Raw genomic sequence first — 7,483 nt, 5'->3', positions numbered from 1 at the left:
AAACTTCTGATTTCAATAAACGTTACCAACGGGGTTCCGTTCTTGCTGCCATTGCCACTATACCATCACTTTTGCTAGTAGTCGTTCGTCGTCGTACGTATTTCTCTATAGTACTGCGCTGCAACCCTATTGTGTTATAAACTACACCAAGCGGAAGGGGAGAAAAGCTTGCGCCTTAAAATTCCTTATACCAACTTCCACCCTCTATGGGGGATATATGTCAGTGTATGTGTGTGTGTACTCTACGTTGTTAAAATATTACGCTACACTGAGTGTATTCACTGATTTGTTAATTTTAAAATCGAGGCAGAAATCAAAAGGGAAACATTCAGCCCTCTCCGCGGTACACATCAACCACCTGAGCGGTTGGTGGCGGGGCGGAGAGACGAAGGCAAAGGTAGGTAAATGTGCTTTGACTTTTTTTTGTTATTTTTTTTTTTTTTTTGTGAACTTGTTCGTTCGACAAAAAACCGAGGAGGAACGTGGAAGAATTCCCCATAGAAAGTTAAGTCCAAGATTTCGGTCGTATGTTTTGGCTTGAAGGAGTTTAAAACAGTTTTCAAGAAATTAAGTTATTGGTATTATAATAATTCCTAAACAGTGCTATATAAAACTATCGATATTTATCGATAAAATTGGAAAATTAGATATATCTCCATTGCAATAAATACATTGGAGTGGGCGTTAGCAAATATGTCTTCTCTTTCTTATTTCTTTGTTTTCCCATCCCGTCACAATAAACTATCGAAGTATATCGATAACTTTCGATAATGATAACTAATCATAACATTTGATGGTTAAAACTATTAATATATCGCATTTTCATGATGTAGGTACTTATCAGTAAATCATGGTAAATTTTGTTCAAGATATTGTGCCTCGATCGATAATTCAAATGGTTATAATGAGCCCACACTCTTAAATAATCGATAAATTAGTAACCCTTTAACGATCGATAGCAGAGACACCATAAATCTTGACATCACTTGAGAATTTGTATTTATTTCTTAAAAGTAAACATATCGATAACATCAATGTATCGATAAATATGTATCGATTACAATCAATGGCACAGAAACCACAGATTTTGAATTAATTTATTCAAAAATGTGCATACCGATAACGTAAATATGTCGATAAAAAGTATCGAAAACAACCTGCAAGCTGCGCAAAAATTTCTTTAAGAGAACGCATTTTGAAAAGTTCATTGTCCTTTCTTCTTATGGTTGACTGTTTCTTGGTTAACTGATGTTTCTTGTTGTTATCATGAAATCGATGACATTTCAATTGGTATAACCTTTATCTGGACCCGTTTAGTTAACCTATTTATGTTTTTATATTTTAATCTACATATAAACTAATTCTTGTGCCTATAGCAGAACAAATATTCTCCCCAAAAAACGAAGACCGGAAACATATAACTTTTAAATGAAAGTTTCTATCAAGATAAACATACCCATATATATCAATTTCAAACATTCCTACTAACTTTGAAATAGATAACACAAATATCCAAGGACTTGAGTTTTTTTTTCCGAAAATATACCTTTCGATTGTCCTTTGGTCTTGTTTTAGTTTACTGATCATTTAGGTTTTAAATCATTACAATCTATCCGTTAGTATGATTTGCTCTTTTATATTCCTGTTAATACAAATTTTCGAGAAATGTAAATAAAACTATCGATTATCGAAAATTTAATACTGTTACCCATTACCATTTATAACTATGAACAATACAATATAATTCTGAAGCAAAGGTTACTAACAATTTATACTTAACAATGTATATCGATAATCGATATATTTCGATAATCTTAATTTAATAATCGATAACTATCGATGAAAGAACAAATTTTGTCAAGTAGAGTAAAAATTGAACTCCAAGAATAATTTTTCAAAAATCCATTAACTTGACCTTAAATAAATCGCATCAAAAATTAAGAAGGGTTCTTCTATACAAGGATTTTGCTCAAAAAAATATACAAAACTTGAGAAGAATAAGAAGAAATATTATTAATTCAATCGTATAACCTGTAGTGCGCATCCTTTCTTCGAAATCCAAACGAAAAAAATCAAAAAAAAAAAAAAAGAAAAAATATTGGTCTCCTTGATATCGGTTGTTTGGGCTAAATTTAGCGAAATATTCTTACATATAAAAATATTGCCAATGTGCTTATGTTTGACATTGGGGGGTGCGCTAAAGCCATTAAAGATTATTTTTTGTTTTAAATTTTTAAACAAAAATGCGGGGTAAATAAATATGTGAGTTAGTGAACGATCATGAACTATACCAAAACAAAAATATAAAAAAAACACACACATCATCAATTTAATAAAACAAAAAAAAAATTATAATTCAATTTTGTTGCAAAGAGAAATGGAATTTTAAGTGATTGCATGGCGCTCGTAAGTGTCGACGAGTTGTGTGCAATGCAATGACCGCAAACACCATCAGCGCTCTACTACCGTGCGTTGCCGTTGCCCTCGCCGCGCCGCACTGTAGCGCAAAGCTACACAGCTTTTAACCGGACGGATGGATGGATGAATGGAAATGGAGGAGAAGGCGGTGAGATGAACCAACTCTTCTGGCATCTGATTATTTCAAATCTTTCACTTAGCCAATTTCCATTAAATGCAATTTATTAACGCGTGTCCATATGTTGGGTGAGGTTTTGTGCGCGTTTGTATAAAAGCGTTGCAATGGCATGGCATCATCACATCACCGCGGGCTTGAGACAATGTGACCGGGGTGCTCTCTGTGCTCACCAAGCTGCGCTGGTGATGATCGTTGTCGTAATGGTCGTCGTATAGTCGTGTCACGGAAGGAGCTCATTCAATTATCATCTTTGAGCATGTTATTTTGTTGCTTGCACACGCGGAAAAGCAAGAGAACGCGCGGATTGACGTATACGTATTTTGCGTGTTTTTTTTTTTTTTTTTATTTTGCTGTTTTTTGTTGTTGTTGTAGTCCTCCTTTCGGTTTAATGTGAATGTTTGCAAAAGTCGTCTTCTCTTTAGGGAACTCTATTCATAGCTCTGCTGAATAATAAATCAAAAAGTAAACAGGCGCAGCTGATGGAGAGGAGAAGGAGTCATATAGTCGTCGTATATGCGTAAATGAACCGTAGATCAAATACATCATCAGATGAGTTATATTTTTTTTTGTATATCTTGTATTTCCTAGATATACTAACTAGGTACTAGGAGAGGAGCTATGCATAGCTGACAAATATAGGGTAATGTTGTACAGAGTTGATTGTTGATTTGAAATTTTTTATCTGAATAATTTACTGAATTGGAAAAATTTTTAAGGTAAAATTGAAAACAAAAGAATCAGAGTTGGTTGAGTAAATTTTCATGATGTAGGTAGTGATTTAATTGGGAAAATTTGATGGTTTTAGCTGGCGAAATCTACCGGAGCAACCCATTAACTTCACGGACGTATTCTTGAAGTTTACCGAAGAAATCCATGATCTCACTGGAATTTCTTTTCAGTGTTACTTACTTACTTGATCTTAGTCTGCAGTTCGTCAATATTTCATAGGCAATTTGTGATTTTATAGAAGCAACAAATCCACTTTAACGGAGGAAATTTTTTTGCTGTATAAAGCTGTTATTTTACTAGAACACTTCTTTTTTGTTACTCTGGCAAATCTTGAACTATCCGTTCTCTTCTGCAGGAAGTTCGCCAAGGTTCGTGATTTTGCTGCAGTAAGAACTCCTTGGCAACTCCTGAGTAATTCGTTATTTTACCTGCCCTTAAAAATTACAAAAATTCATTCGTGATTTTACCGGAGTAACCAATTGACAGTCAGGACTTGCCTTTTCAATTTAAGTAAGAAATGCTTAGTTTAACTGGAATAAATCTTTGGAGTTACCTTCTTGGGCAACCTTGAATTCTGAAATCAACACATCTTTTCGACTTTGACGAGGCAATCGGATTTGCCGGAGAGACATACCTTTTGATTTTACTGTACAAATTCATAGTTTCACTGGGGAACCCGTCAAAAGTGTGAAAACAAAAAGTATTCACGACTTTTAGTATTAGGTAGGAAAGTATGAAACAATAAATGTATTCAAGGAAAAAAGTATGCGCGACAAAAGTTCGAAAAATGGAAAACTATTATTTTGACCGGGTTTTGAGCTGGCAACAATTACAAAGAGAAAAGAGAATTTGCGAAAACAAAATTGGCGGTGGACAATTCTGATTGGTCAAGAAGGAAGAAATAGACGAATTTATTGTTAGATAGGGCTGGGGTCTCAGAAAAAAAGAGAGTATACAGAAATATTTATTCATAAGGATAGGAGGTCTAAATTTAATTTTCAGTCTCGCAGGTCGCAGCTGCGATGAGCAAGGCAAGAACAAAAGTGTGAATAAATAGACGAATTTATTGTTAGATAGGGCTGGGGTCTCAGAAAAAAAGAGAGTATACCTACAGAAATATTTATTTATAAGGATAGGAGGTCTAAATTTAATTTTCAGTCTCGCAGGTCGCAGCTGCGATGAGCGAGGCAAGAACAAAAGTGTGAATAAATAGATGAATTTATTGTTAGATAGGGCTGGGGTCTCAGAAAAAAAGAGAGTATACCTACAGAAATATTTATTCATAAGGATAGGAGGTCTTAATTTAATTTTCAGTCTCGCAGCTGCGATGAGCGAGGCAAGAACCAAAGTGTGAATAAATAGATGAATTTATTGTTAGATAGGGCTGGGGTCTCAGAAAAAAAGAGAGTTTACCTACAGAAATATTTATTCATAAGGATAGGAGGTATAAATTTAATTTTCAGTCTCGCAGGTCGCAGCTGCGATGAGCGAGGCAAGAACAAAAGTGTGAAAACAAAAAGTATTCTGGACTTTTATAAGGTAGGAAAGTATGAACAGATAAAAGTATTCAAGGAAAAAAGTATGCGCGACAAAAGTTCGAAAATTGAAAATTATTATTTTGACTGGCAAAAGTTAAAAAGAGAAATGAGAATTTGCGAAAACAAATGTGGCGATGGACAATTCTGATTGGTCAAGAAAGAATAAATAGACGAATTTATTGTTAAATAGGGCTGGGGTCTCAGAAAAAAAGAGAGTATACAAAAATATTTATTCATTTAATTTTCAGTCCCGCAGCTGCGATGAGGGAGGCAAGATTAAGAGTGCGCTCGATTATTTTTTTTTAATTAGGGAGAGTGGAGTTTTTGTATGGAAGGTGGACGTCCCGCGGCCAATATATTGTTATAGGCCAGTCATTATGTCGTAAAAAACGGCTTAGAAATGCAAAATGACCGAGAAAGCTAAATTTTGGATATGTTGTAGTGGATGCTTAAAAAAGCTTAACTTGAAGTTTTCGACCAAGATTTCCTATGAGCTTTTTCCGCCACTTTGAAAAAAAGGATAAAATTGGTTTTTTGACAATAACTTGGCTATCCGACGAGATACGAAAATTTTACAATAAGCTTTTTTGTAGCTTTTACCATGTTCTACAATTCATGGATACATATTTTTTGCGTATCATGAACCGTTTTCGAGATATCGATTAAAAAAGTCAAAAATTTGGGACATGCCATTTGTTTTTTTGACATTATCTATTTTTGTGTGATGAATATCGAAAAAATTATTAACATAAAATTTGTAGACCATACTCAGACCTACAATTTTGTATTTTTAGTTTTTTTTTTGGACAAAAATTACGACTTCCAGCTGGCCTCAAGGTCGTTAAGTACGCGCCCACCGCCAAGAAAGCCGCTCGTTCGGTTGTAAAAAAAACAATCATTCATGTTTTTTTTAATGTTTATATTATTATATCATTAACACATGCATACATATGTATGTATTTATTTAATAAATAATGAGAAGAAAATAGCAATGGTTTCTTTTAACCCCAATTTTATTAACCCAAATTTTGTAAGTACATATACCGGCTTTTTGTGTTGAGTGTGCATTTTGTAATTTGTTTCAATCTCTATATTATTTAGTTTATCAAAATTGCAATTAGATCAGTGTCAATAACTTTTGAAAATAAAAAAATTATTAGCAGCATATGGCTGGTTGGAAAATTTAGGATAAATGGATAAATGAAAGGGAAAAAATAAATTGCCCACAAACTAGTTGGTAGAAAGGGGTATCTTCGTATCTCGTCAGATAGCCGAGTTATTGTCAAAAAACAAATTTTATCCTTTTTTTCAAAGTGGCGGAAAAAGCTCATAGGAAATCTTGGTCGAAAACTTCAAGTTAAGCTTTTTTAAGCATCCCCTACAACATATCCAAAATTTAGCTTTCTCGGTCATTTTGCATTTATAAGCCGTTTTTTACGACATAATGACTGGCCTATAACAATATATTGGCCGCGGGACGTCCACCTTCCATACAAATACTCCACTCTCATTAATTAAAAAAAAATAATCGAGCGCACTCTTAATCTTGCCTCCCTCATCGCAGCTGCGGGACTGAAAATTAAATGAATAAATATTTTTGTATACTCTCTTTTTTTCTGAGACCCCAGCCCTATTTAACAATAAATTCGTCTATTAATTCTTTCTTGACCAATCAGAATTGTCCATCGCCACATTTGTTTTCGCAAATTCTCATTTCTCTTTGTAACTTTTGCCAGTCAAAATAATAATTTTCAATTTTCGAACTTTTGTCGCGCATACTTTTTTCCTTGAATACTTTTATCTGTTCATACTTTCCTACCTTATAAAAGTCCAGAATACTTTTTGTTTTCACACTTTTGTTCTTGCCTCGCTCATCGCAGCTGCGACCTGCGAGACTGAAAATTAAATTTATACCTCCTATCCTTATGAATAAATATTTCTGTAGGCATACTCTCTTTTTTTCTGAGACCCCAGCCCTATCTAACAATAAATTCATCTATTTATTCACACTTTGGTTCTTGCCTCGCTCATCGCAGCTGCGAGACTGAAAATTAAATTTAGACCTCCTATCCTTATGAATAAATATTTCTGTAGGTATACTCTCTTTTTTTCTGAGACCCCAGCCCTATCTAACAATAAATTCGTCTATTTATTCACACTTTTGTTCTTGCCTCGCTCATCGCAGCTGCGACCTGCGAGACTGAAAATTAAATTTAGACCTCCTATCCTTATGAATAAATATTTCTGTAGGTATACTCTCTTTTTTTCTGAGACCCCAGCCCTATCAATAAATTCGTCTATTTATTCACACTTTTGTTCTTGCCTTGCTCATCGCAGCTGCGACCTGCGAGACTGAAAATTAAATTTAGACCTCCTATCCTTATGAATAAATATTTCTGTATACTCTCTTTTTTCCTGAGACCCCAGCCCTATCTAACAATAAATTCGTCTATTTCTTCCTTCTTGACCAATCAGAATTGTCCACCGCCAATTTTGTTTTCGCAAATTCTCTTTTCTCTTTGTAATTGTTGCCAGCTCAAAACCCGGTCAAAATAATAGTTTTCCATTTTTCGAACTTTTGTCGCGCATACTTTTTTCCTTGAATACATTTATTGTTTCA

Source organism: Episyrphus balteatus, chromosome 4, assembly GCF_945859705.1.
Source record: "Episyrphus balteatus chromosome 4, idEpiBalt1.1, whole genome shotgun sequence".
In the NCBI taxonomy this organism is placed as follows: Eukaryota; Metazoa; Arthropoda; class Insecta; order Diptera; family Syrphidae; genus Episyrphus; species Episyrphus balteatus.
Note: the sequence above shows the minus strand (reverse complement) of the source record.